Here is a 12,655-nt window from a genome sequence, read left to right as displayed (position 1 = left end):
TGTCGGCCGGCGGCAGGGTAGATGGCCGCAACCAGAGCCAGACAGCTTGTCTGCGTTTTTGCTTTGGGCTTGGGAAGCTCTGGAGGATGGGGCCTCCTCATGGAGCCAGACCCGCCCCTGTGTGTCTTTTCCTTTCGCAACACCTGGTCTTTTTTGGCAAATATTTTTCTCAGAGTTTACTCAGCCAGTCCAAGGTCAGGGGGAGGTCCTGGCTGTGCCACGTGTGTAAGGCCAAGGTCCAGCGCTGTCTAAAGTTCACTCAGCAAACAGTCACAAAAAACAGCTCCCGCGTGGGGATCGGGCCGGGCTCAGGGCGGCCGATTTGGGGTGTCGTGGAAGGAAGCGCCGAGCTGGGAGTCACGGCAGGTCATGTAAGTCAATTGTCACACGATCCTGGGCTGAACAAGCTGATAGAGCAACTCAGAGAGAGAGAGAAGGACAGTTAACTTCTGAGGGCTCAGGGAAGGTTGTGCTGAAGAAGTGACACTGAGCTGATCTTGAAGGGCCTGTAGGGCTTCACAGGCAGCAGACTTGGAAACAGAGCTGCGACTTCCAGGTCAAGGGGACAGCTGGGGAGAGCGTGAGGCTGAGTGAGCTGCAGTATGGATGGGAAATTGTGGAGACTTCAGCCTGGACCAGGGCAGAGAGTGGGAAGGAGAGCAAGGAGGAAAGAGGGGACAGTGCTTGAGGTCCAGGGACAGGGACTCTGAACACGAGGCCCAGGTTTTGTCTCTTCTCTCTCCTCCTGATTTCAGGGTACTTTGGCCATCCACGTCACACCTACTTCACTCCCTGGACGTCTTCCTGCCCTTCAGCCTCCCATCTGTGCAGACCATAGATGCTTCACTCAGCACCCTAGGGAGCGCTCACACCCATCCACACCTGCTTCTCCATCAGCCCCACCTGCCCCTCCCTGGGATAGACCTCATTCATCAGGTGAGATAAAGTACCAGCTCTGTCAGAGCCCGCATTATAGGCATGGCTGTCCCCCTCGGGACCCCCTTTCCTAGCCGCTGTATTCATTTACTAGGGCCGCCATAACAAAGTCCCACAGACGGAGTGGCTTAACAACATAAATGTATTATCTTATAGTCCTGGAGGCTGGGAGTCTGAGATCAAGGTGTCATCAGGGCTGGTTTCTTCTGAGGGCTCTCTTTTGTGTTTGTAGACGACCGTCTTCTCTCTGTGTCCTCACATGGGCTTCGCTGTGTGTGTGTATGTCTGTGTCCAAATCTTCTCATCTCCCAATCTCCATCAGTCATATTGGATTGGGGCCCATCCTAATTTTAACCTAATCCTCTCTTTAAAGATGCCATCTCCAAATCCAGTCACATTCTGAGGTACTGGGGGTTAGCACTTCAACATATGAATTTAGAGGGACACAATTCAACCCATAGCAGTCACCCCACCTTTGAGTTTCTTGGCAGCTGTTGCCAAGTTCATTCGGGTTCTTAGGAACCCACTTTCATTTCCCTCTCTGACCACGTGCACTCTGAGGTCCTCCCCGTGTGGACTCCACTGCTGCCAGAAAGTGGAGGAACAGTGCTAGGGCCCAGGACTCCTTCACCCACCTCTCTCTGCAGAAACCCAGACCAAAAAGAATGAACTTGGTCTCCAGAGGAAGCACTTCATGCCCCATTAAACAGCCTTGCCCAGACTACACTTGTTTATTTAGCTCTTTCATCCAAAGGCCATTGCTCATGGGGTGCCTACAGGGAATCAGGCAACGAGCTAGTAAAAGTGTGTGATGGTGAGCCCAGCAGATGTGGGCTTAGGCAATAACCAGGTACACAAACAAACAAGCAGAATTACAAACTGTGATGAGGGTAATTCTTTTGTCCACAGAGGTTTATTGAATATCCCCTGGCACTGCTCCAGGTGCTGGAGATAAATGAAGAAAACAACAAAGATCTCTGCTCTGGGGGAGCGATATTCTAGTGTGGAGTGACAATAACAAAAAAAATAACAAAGAATAAAAAAGAAAAGTAAAATACATCGCACGTCAGTTGATGGCAAATGCTATGGAATGTGAGTTTGACAATTAGAGCAGGAAGTAAAGAATAGTAGTGCTAGGTGGAGAGACCTGACATCCACGACCTTGGGTGAAGTACCTTGACTGTGTGGTCAAGGTCAACTTCACCAGTGGTATGTTGTGTTATCATCTTGTTTCTTCTGATATGGGCTGATGAGAAGGGAGCATTGCCTCAGTGGGATCTTCCCCCAAACACATAACCTCACTCTGATCATGAGAAAACAGCATACAGACCCCAACTGAGGGACATTCAACAAAATACCTGACCATCAGTACTCTTCAAAAGTGCCAAGGTTATGCAAAACAAGGAAAGCCTGATGCTATGAACTGAAGGTTTGTGTTCCCTCAAAATTCACATGTTGAAATCCTCACCCCCAGTGTGATGGTATTATAAGGTGGTGTCATGGGGAGGTGACTAGGTCATGAGGGTAGAGCCTTCATGAACGCGATTAGTGCCCTTAAAAGAGACCCCAGAGGTGAGAATTGTGGTGTGATGAATTGCGAGATTGGGATTGACATGTATACACTGATGCGTATAAAATGGATGACTAATAAGAAAAAAAAATTAAAACAAACAAAAAGAGAGACCCCAGAGCTCTCTCTCATCCCTTCCCATGTGCAGACACAAGAAGAAGAGAGCTCTCACCTGGCCATGCTGGTTCCCGGATCTCCAGCCTGGATGTCCAGCCTTCAAAACTGTAAAGAGTAGATTTCCACCATGAACAAGCCACTAAGCTTGTGGTATTTTGTTATGGCAGCCGGGACAAATTAAGATTCCTGAGAAACTGTCACAGGCCAGGTAAAACTAAGGAGACCTGGAAATTAAGTGTAATGTGGTTTCTTGGATGGGATCCTGGAGAAGAAAAGGGACATTAGTGGAAAAAGTGAAATCCAAATGAGTCTATACAGTAAAAGGTTCACGCCTTAGTTTTCAGAAATATACCACGGCTATGTAAGATGTTTATGTCGCAGGAGCTCTCTGCACTGTCATTACAACTTTTCTGTATATCTAAAATTGTTTCAAACTAGAAAGTTGACTTTTTTAGTGAAAGGTTAAAAAAAAAGTAGGGAAGAGAATAGGTGTGGGGTTAGGGTTGTGAAGGCTGAAGCAGGAGAGCAGTTAAGGAGGAGAACAGGGTGCTAGGAGAGATAGTCAAGGACTTTCTGCAGCTGGGGCTCCAGAGGGAGCTCTGGGGTGGTGGCATTGAAGCCAAGAGCTGAGGGACAAGCAGGAGTGAATGAAGTGAACATTACTTGTGCACAACGTGAGTGAAGAAGACCCAGAGGTGGGAGAGTGTGTGCTGTTCACGGAACTGACGGGACACGGGTGGCTGGAGCCTGGGAGGTTCGCTCTTCACCAGCACCTGTTAGGTTGTGCAGGGTGCTGGGGGCAGGGGAGGCACTCCTAACACTGGGTAGCACTTGAATGCCACCTACTGCGTGCCTGGCACTCTTCCAAACCCTCTGCATATATCGTCTCAGTTAATGAAGAGGAAGAGAGGCACCTGTGCAAGGGGCTGAGATGGCAAGTAGGTGATGTCAGTGACCTTCTCCTGTTTCCTAGAGAGCTGCACCCCAAAGTGGACTATCTGCCACCTATATCCCCAAGGAATGAGGAGGGAACGAGGTGGGCCCGAGGTGGCAACGTCTACAGACACACAAATGCTTTGGCCACTTGGGAGAATCTAGTACGAGAGACCCCCATGCCATCTCTGATGGTGATTTTCTGTGAAGACGCAGAGTACAGATAACGAAACGCTCCTACGCACGCCCGCATTGCTAACTCGCCCATATGTGCACACGTGGGTGCACACAGCCTTCTGGAGATGGGTGGCTTCTCAGCAGCTACTACAGCCGCAGTCTCTGGTTGTACCAGGAGCTGAGCATTCTTTGTGTACCTGGGCAGGGCGGCGTGGGAGACATGATACTCCGAGTCATCTCCTCTTTGGGCCCCTGCTTCTCCATCAGTCTTCCAGAGAGGCTGCTGTGAACCATTCGTGGCTTTGGTCAGCAGGTACATTTCCTTCACAGATGTTAAGGAGCCCGGGCGGGTCGGGGGTGGGGTAGGCTGGGGGTGGGGAAGATGGGTCTGGTGAGCGTGGGCTAAGGGAGTATATGGGACAAGGGCCCAGCCTCTGCTCCCAGGTGTGCTGGGCAAACACACGTGTCAATTTCCCCCGCTGGCCCATGGGGTGATGCTGACGGGGCTGTTTGAAGGATTGGAGGAAACCAGGCAGGGGAAGGGGCCCTGACCCTACAGCAGCATTTCTCAGGCTGTGACCAACATCACCCAGGGAGCTTGTTAGAAATGCCTATTCCTGGCCCTGACCCGAAGAATCAGCGTGTTTTAACAAACCCCCCTCAGGATTCGGATGCACAGGCAGACAGAAGACCACAGCGTTTGTTTCTCATTTGGCTCTGGCCCCAGGGAATCTGCGCCCCCTCCTCCCTGCAGCTGCCACCACCCAGTTTCAGGGCCTGAACGCTCTTGTACTCTACACCCCTAGGGCCCAGACACTCTTTAGTATTAGGCATTTCTCCAGCTAGTCCTTGTCGAGCCACAGCTGGTAATAAACACAAACCCAGGCACATCCTCAGGACTCAGCCCAGAGTTTCCATCCCTGGTGGAGCTTTCCTGACTCCCCCAGACCATTTCTGGTCCCCCACATCCACCGCTCCCTCCACCACTTCCCACACTGTAGAGTTACCATCTCTCTATGTTTCTGAGTCTCTCACACATCAGGAAATCCCGAGGGTCCGCCCCAGTGCCTGGCATGGGCCTTGGCCCAAAGTGCCCTCAACAAATGTTGGGTGAATGAATGAAGGGGCGAAGTGAGGGAGGCTGCAGAAGATGCCATGCCGCTGCAAGTCCTCTGGCCACTGCCTGAGACCCCCTATTCCTGAGCCCTGGACCCCTACCCTAGTGCATCGTGCAGGTGGGGCTGCTAATAACATATAGGACATCCAGATAAATATGAATTCCAGATAATGAATCCGTTTTTAGCATAAGTATGTCCCAGGAAATTGTGGGATAGGTCCCAGGAATTCGTTTGCCAAATCTGGCAGCTCTGTCTGTAGGAAAAAAGGGTGAGTGAGAAGCAGCCATCCCACAGCCAAAAGCCAACAGTGCTCCCTGCAGAGCTAAGGGGAAGTCCCATCATGGGGACAGCAGGCAAAGGCTCTTGCTGTAAGGGGAGTGGGAATGGGTTTGGAGGAGTCAGAGGAGGGGCTATTCCACCAAGAAGGACCAGAGAGGGCTTCCTGCCCCATGCTGTGCAGCCCTAGGTATAACAAAGTGGTTGACTCAGGGTGATTGCATCAAACTGAAGCCTGAGACAGAATGTTCTCAGAGGTCCCCTTGTTTATAAAGGGAGTTGAAACCCTCCTTTCTCCCGGCATGTGTTGAGGGACCTGTGGGCTCTACAGGGACAACTCTACGCTCAGGAATGTGCTTGGGGACCTGATGCTGATGTCCCAGCTGCAGAGGTGGGCAGGGCCAGACCACATGGGTGCTGCTGGACCAGAGGATGGAAGGGAGGCCTGGGGTTGGAGGTGGGGACTTCAAACACAAGAGTGCCCTGAACAGCCTGTATCCCTAAAGATGTTCTGGGGACCTTGCAGAAAACAGACTGGGGAGGAGCAGGCAGGGAGGAGTGCAGACAACCCAGTGGTCACTGACACAGGGAGCAGTGCCAGGAGCTGGGACCAGAGTGTGGGCAGCAGAGATGGAGAATAAGAAGTGGTTTCCAGGGATGTGGACAAGGGAGATCTTGCCCCTCACTAAAGGGGAGGCTGGAGGAGGGAAGATGACTCCAGGTTCCTGGCTGAGCTGGGAAGATAGAGGCACTGTTCACTGAGATGGGGAGCAGAGAACAGTGGGGTGGGGGGTTATTTAGGGCATAGTCAGTGGGATAGCTCACCAAGGAGAGAAGCCAAGGAGGAGCTATGTCAAAATTCTGGTTACCAGAAATCTCTGAAACATGGAGAGAGCTACAGCACCCCAGGTAAGATGCAGGAGGGGATCGATGTGATAGGAGACCACCTGCGAAGGAGAGTGGAGAGCCCTGTGATATGGGAGAGGGTCTCAGGCCAGACCAGGCTGCCAAGCGGGTACAGGAGGAAGTGGAGTGCATGCAAGGGCTTCTGGTCAACAGCACCCACATTAACCAAGAGTCCTGCAGCCTGCAGGTGACTTCATGTTCCAGGATCCCTAAAAGCAGAAACTATTACTGTCCACATGTTACTGAACCAAACTTGGATCTGCTCGGCCATGGGCAATGAAACCAGTCTGACACCAGGTTGTGGTAAAGGAAAGTGCAGCATATATTACAGGGCGCCAAGCAAGGAGTACAGGCAGCTAGTGCTCAAAAGACTGGAAACTCCCCGATGGCTTCCAGGGAAATGTTTTTAAAGACAAGGGGAGGGGAGGGGGTTGTGGGGTACATGATCAGCTCATGGACATTCTTCTGATTGGTTGGTGGTGAGGTAATTTGGAGTCAACATCATCAACCTTCTGGTTCAACTGGTCTGGGTTCTATATGCTAGGGGGCAGCTTCCACCTGCTGGGGATTCAGTATCTGCAAAATAACTCAAAGGATATGGCTCAGAATATTATCTATAGCCCTTGAGGAGGAACTAAAGATCCTTGATTTTGTTTAACGGCTTAACTATGATTATTTTCTCTTGCTTGACTGTTTTCCTTTGCTTCTGCATTTTCTCCCTTCTCTGATTAAATTTATTCTTTGGAACTCGGGGAAGGCCTAGGAGGTTAAAGTTTTTCTACAAACCAGAGGCAGGTGGAGGACATGGTGGGGTCTGTCCCAGGAAGACCCCTTAGAATCCTGCTCCGTTACACACGTTTTCTGTACCAGGTGCCAGATCCTTCCATGGGCTGGCCCAGAGCAGAGTCAGGATGCCTCCACCTTCCCATGGGCTGCATGTGGTGTCTCTGCAGCCAGGCTGGGAACAGGGCAGTCAGGAGTAGGCCTGTGTTTCCTGGAGAGGACAACGCTGTGGGCTCCAAAGCCAGCTGGCCTGATGCGGAATCCCCTCTGGACATTTACTGCCTTACAACCTGGGGAATTCGCTTCATCTCTCTGTACCTCAATTTCCTCATATGTAAAACAGAATAACTGTACCTCCCTCAGAAGGTATTTGTGAGAATTTGAGTTCTTAACATAAAGGTTAGATCACCTGTGATTACATCCTCATTATGACCAGGCCTCTGTGTGGAGAAAGAAGAACGGGTAAACTTGTTTAAAAAGAGGAAAGGCTGGGGCTTCCCTGGTGGCGCAGTGGTTGAGAGTCCGTCTGCTGATGCAGAGAACGTGGGTTCATGCCTCGGTCCGGGAAGATCCCACATGCCACAGAGCAGCTGGGCCCGTGAGCCATGGCCGCTGGACCTGTGCATCCGGAGCCTGTGCTCCACAACGGGAGAGGCCACAGCAGTGAGAGGCCCACGTACCACAAAAAAAAAAAAAAAAAAAAAAGAGGAAAGGCCGAGGGAACACCCATTTACTGAGGCATCAACTGTATGGCACACACCGTTCTGTGTCTGCTTTCTTCCATAATACTCAAATGTCCTGGTTTACTGTCTTTCCCTATCCTGAGAGCCAAGTGGGCAGGTGATGTGGATTTGGGTTAATCTCCTGTTGTATAATAAATCATTCTAAAAGTTTACAGCTTAGGACAACAAAACATTTATTATCTCACAGTTTCTGTGTGTCTGGAATCTGGGAGGGGCTGAGATGGGTGGTTCTGATTCAGTGTCTCTTGAGATGCTGTGCACACCTGCCTGGGGCTGGAATTCCACATCCAGACTCACTCACATGGCTGTTGGCAAGAGGCCTCAGCTCTTTGCCTTTGGGTCTATTCATAGGGTTGCTTCAGACATGGCTTCTGCTAGAGTCTGTGTGTGTGTGTGTGTGTGTGTGTGTGTGTGTGTGTGTGAGAGAGAGAGAGAGAGAGAGAGAGAGAGAGAGAGAGAGAGAGAGAGAGAGAGAGAGAGAACCCAAGATAGAAGTAGCATCTTTTTATAACCCAATTCAGAAATGATACCAGATCCTTTCATTCACATTCCCTTCATTAGCAACAAGCCACTACATCCACTCCAGCTCAAGAAGAGGGTAATTAAACTCCATCTATTGAAGGCAGGATTATCAAAGAATTTGTGTATGTAACTCTAAAATGACCAGCTTACTGTATCCCCAGTAAAACCCAGCAAAATCACTGCCCTCAGAGTAGAGTCAATTAAAAATGTGTGAGGTCAAGATGGTGGTGTGGGAAGACGCAGAGTTCACATTTTCCCACAACTAGGGTGCCTGACGGATGCTGGTGGGTGACCTCGATGCCCAAGGAGATAGGAAGAACCCCTAAGCAAACCAGTAGGACATGGGGGGACTGAAGGGGGAGGAGAAGTGGAGGCTGGACAGGACAGGCACCACTGAGGGGTGGCTGAGATGGGGGGAGGGGTTGCTAAACCCGGAGGGAACCTTGGGGGCTCAGGTCGGGGGGAGTATGCCGAGCATTTCCCATGCCCAATCGACCCTGGAAGTCTGCCTGGCTCTCAGCTGGGTCCTACACCCTCAGAGACCCCCTCTAGGTTGTGTTGGTACTGGGGACATAGGAGGGAGGCTGGGGGAGAACAGGAGAGGCAGGTGGGAGGGGCCCTCCAGGACCAGAGGAGTGGGAGAGGAGCAGAGGGCATTTGTCTCACCCACTCAGGCCCAGGAAGCCTGCTGGGCTCTCAGGCGGGGTCCCCCACCCTCTGAGACTAGAGGTATGCCTGGGCCCCTTCTGTTGCTTTGAGCCTAAGCCCCACTCCCACCCCCCCAGGGCCTTTTCCAGCCATGTGGGTCCTAAGCATAGGCCACACCCACCACCCAAACCCTGCCCCTGCCTAGGCCCCACTGTCCAGAGCCAAGGCCTTTTCCACCTTCTTTTTTTCTTCTCCTCTGTTTTTACTATTGTAGTTCTGTTTTACCTTCTGGTTGTTGTTTCATCTATATTTTTATTTTTATATTCTTTCTAACATGTCTGTTAGTTTCCTAGTCTAATTTTATTTTTATTCTTTACAATTGTTCTCTTCTTTCTTTTTTTTTTTCCACCCCACATGGCTTGCAGGATCTTGGTTCACGAGCCAGAAGTCAGGGCAAAACCCCTTCAGTGGGAGCTCTGAGTCCAAACACTGGATTAGCAGTGAACCTCAGACCCCAGGGAATATTCAATGGAGTGAGGTCTCCTGGAGGTCCTCATCTCAGCACCAAGACCTAGCTCTACCCAACAGCCTACAAACTCCAGTGTTGGAAGCCTCAGGCTAAACAACCAGTAAGACAAGAACACAATCCCACTCATAAAAAAAAAAGGAAAGAAAAAAATGAGACAGCAAAAAAAATATGTCACAGATGAAGGAGCAAGGTAAAAGCCTACAAGATGAAATAAATGAAGAGGAAATAGGCAATATACCTGAAAAAGAATTCAGAATAATGATAGTAAAGATGATCCAAGATCTCAGAAAAAGAATGTAGGCACAGGTTGAGAAGATACAAGAAATGTTTAACAAAGATGTAAAAGAACTAAAGAACAAGCAAACAGAGATGAACAGTACAATAACTGAAATGAAAAATACAGTAGAAGGAATCAATAGCAGAATAACTGAGGCAGAAGAATGGATAAGTCACCTTGAAGACAGAATGGTGGAAATCTGTGCTGTGGAACAGAGTAAACAAAAAAGAATGAAAAAAAATCAGGACATTCTCAGAGATCTCTGGGACAACATTAAATGCACCAACATTCAAACTGTAGGGGTCCCAGAAGAAGAAGAAAAAGTGTCTGAGAAAATATTTGAAAAGATTATAGTCAAAAACTTCCCTAACATGGAAAAGGAAATAGTCACCCAAGTCCAGGAAATGCAGAAAGTCCCATACAGGATAAACCCAAGGAGGAACATGCTGAGACATATTGATCAAACTAATAAAAATTAAATACAAAGAGAAAATATTAAAAGCAACAAGGGAAAAGTGACATATAACATACAAGGGACTCCCTATATGGTAATCAGCTGATTTTTCAGCAGAAACTCTGCAAGCCAGAAGGGAGTGGCATGATATATTTAAAGTGATGAAAGGGAAGAACCTACAACCAAGAATACTCTACCCAGCAAGGCTCTCCTTCAGATTTGACAGAGAAATCATAAACCTTACAGATAAGCAAAAACTAAGAGAATTCAGCACTACCAAACCAGCCTCACAGAAAATGCTAAAGGAACTTCTCTAGGCGGGAAACACAGGAGAAGAGAACAAAAGAGGAAGGGAAGAAAAAAGACCTGCAAAAACAAACCCAAAACAATTAAGAAAATCACAATAAGAACATACATATCAATAATTACCTGAAATGTAAATGGGTTAAATGCACCAACCAAAAGATGTAGAATGGCTGAGTAGAAACAAAAACAAGACCTATATATATGCTTTATAAAAGAGACCTACTTCAGACCTAGGGACACCTACAGACAGAAAGTGAGGGGATGAAAAAAGATATTGCATGCAAATAGAAATCAAAAGAAAGTTGGAGTAGCTATACTCATATCAGACAAAATAGACTTTAAAATAAAGACTGTTACAAGAGACAAGAATGGACACTACATAATGATCAAAGGTTCATTCCAAAAAAAAGACATAACAATTGTAGATATTCATGCACCCAACATAGGAGCACCTCAATATATAAGCAAATGCTAACAGCCATAACAGGGAAATCAACAGTAACACAATAATAGTGTGGGACTTTAACACCCCACTTACACCAATGGACATATCATCCAGACAGAAAATTAATAAGGAAACACAAGTCTTAAATGACACATTAGACCTGATAGACTTAATTGATAATTATAGGACATTCCATCCGAAAGCAGCAGAATACACTTTCTTCTCAAGTGCACATGGAACATTCTCCAGGATAGATCACATCTTGGGTCACAAATCAAGCCTTGGTAAATTTAAGAACATTGAAATCTATCAGTCACCTTTTCTGACCACAACACTATGAGATTAGAAATCAATTACAGGAAAAAAAAATGGTAGAAAACACAAACACATGGAGGCTAAAAAATATATTACTAAATAACCAATGGATCACTGAAGAAATCAAAGAGGAAATTAAAAAAATACCTAGAGACAAATGACAATGAAAACAAGATGATCCAAAACCTATGGGATGCAGCAAAAGCAATTCTAAGAGGGAAGATAATAACAAAGCAATCTTACCTCAAGAAACAAGAAAAATCTCAAATAAACAACCTATCTTACACCTAAAGCAACTAGAGAAAAAAGAACAAACAAAACCCAAAGTTAGTAGAAGGAAAGAAATCATAAAGATAGGAACAGAAATAAATGAAATAGAGACAAAGAAAACAATAGCAAAGATCAATGAAAATAAAAGCTGGTTCTTTGAGAAGATAAACAAAATTGATAAACCTTTAGCCAGGCTCATCAAGAAAAAAAGGGAGAAGACTCAAATCAATAAAATTAGAAATAGAAAAGGAAAAGGTATGACGGACATTACAGAAATACAAAAGATCATAAAAGACTACTACAAGCAACTATAAACCAATAAAACAGACAACCTGGAAGAAATGGAGAAATTCTTAGAAAAATACAACATTCTAAGACTGAACCAGGAAGAAATAGAAAATATGAACGGACCAATCACAAGTACTGATATTGAAAGTGTGATTAAAAATCTTCCAACAAAGAAGAGTCCAGGACCAGATGGCTTCCCAGGGGAATTCTACCAAACATTTAGAGAAGAGTTAACATTTACACTTCTCAAACTCTTATAAAAAAATGCAGCAGAAGGAACACCCCCAAGCTCATTCTATGAGGCCACCATCACCCTGATACCAAAACCAGACAATGATATCACAAAAAAAGAAAATTACTGGCGAATATCACTGATGAACATAGACACATAAAACCTCAACAAAATACTAGCAAACCAAATCCAACAACACATTAAAGGGATCATACACCATGATCAGTGGAATTTCTCCCAGTGATGCAAGGATTTTCAATATCTGCAAATCAATCAATGTGATACACCACATCAACAAATTGAAGAATAAAACCCATATATATGATCATTGCAATAGATGCAGAAAAAGTGTTTTGACAAAATTCAAAACACATTTATGATAAAAACTTTCCAGAAAATGGACATAGAGTGAACCTACCTCAACATTTTAAAGGCCATATATGACAAACCCACAGTGAACATCATTCTCAGTGGTGAAAAACTGAAAGCATTTCCTCTAAGATCAGGAACAAGACAAGGATGTCCACTCTTGCCAGTCTTATTCAACATAGTTTTGGAAGTCCTGGCCATGGCAACCAGAGAAGGAAAAGAAATAAAAGGAATACAAATTGGAAAAGAAGAAGTAAAACTGTCACTGTTTGCAGATGACATGATACTATACATAGAAAATCCTAAAGATACCACCAGAAAACTACTTGAATGCATCAGTGAATTTGGTAAAGTTGCACGATACAAAATTAATGCACAGAAATCTCTGGCATTTCTATACACTAACAATGAAAGATCAGAAAGAGAGATCAAGGAAACAAT

This window comes from Kogia breviceps, chromosome 3 (assembly GCF_026419965.1).
Source record: "Kogia breviceps isolate mKogBre1 chromosome 3, mKogBre1 haplotype 1, whole genome shotgun sequence".
In the NCBI taxonomy this organism is placed as follows: Eukaryota; Metazoa; Chordata; class Mammalia; order Artiodactyla; family Physeteridae; genus Kogia; species Kogia breviceps.
Note: the sequence above shows the minus strand (reverse complement) of the source record.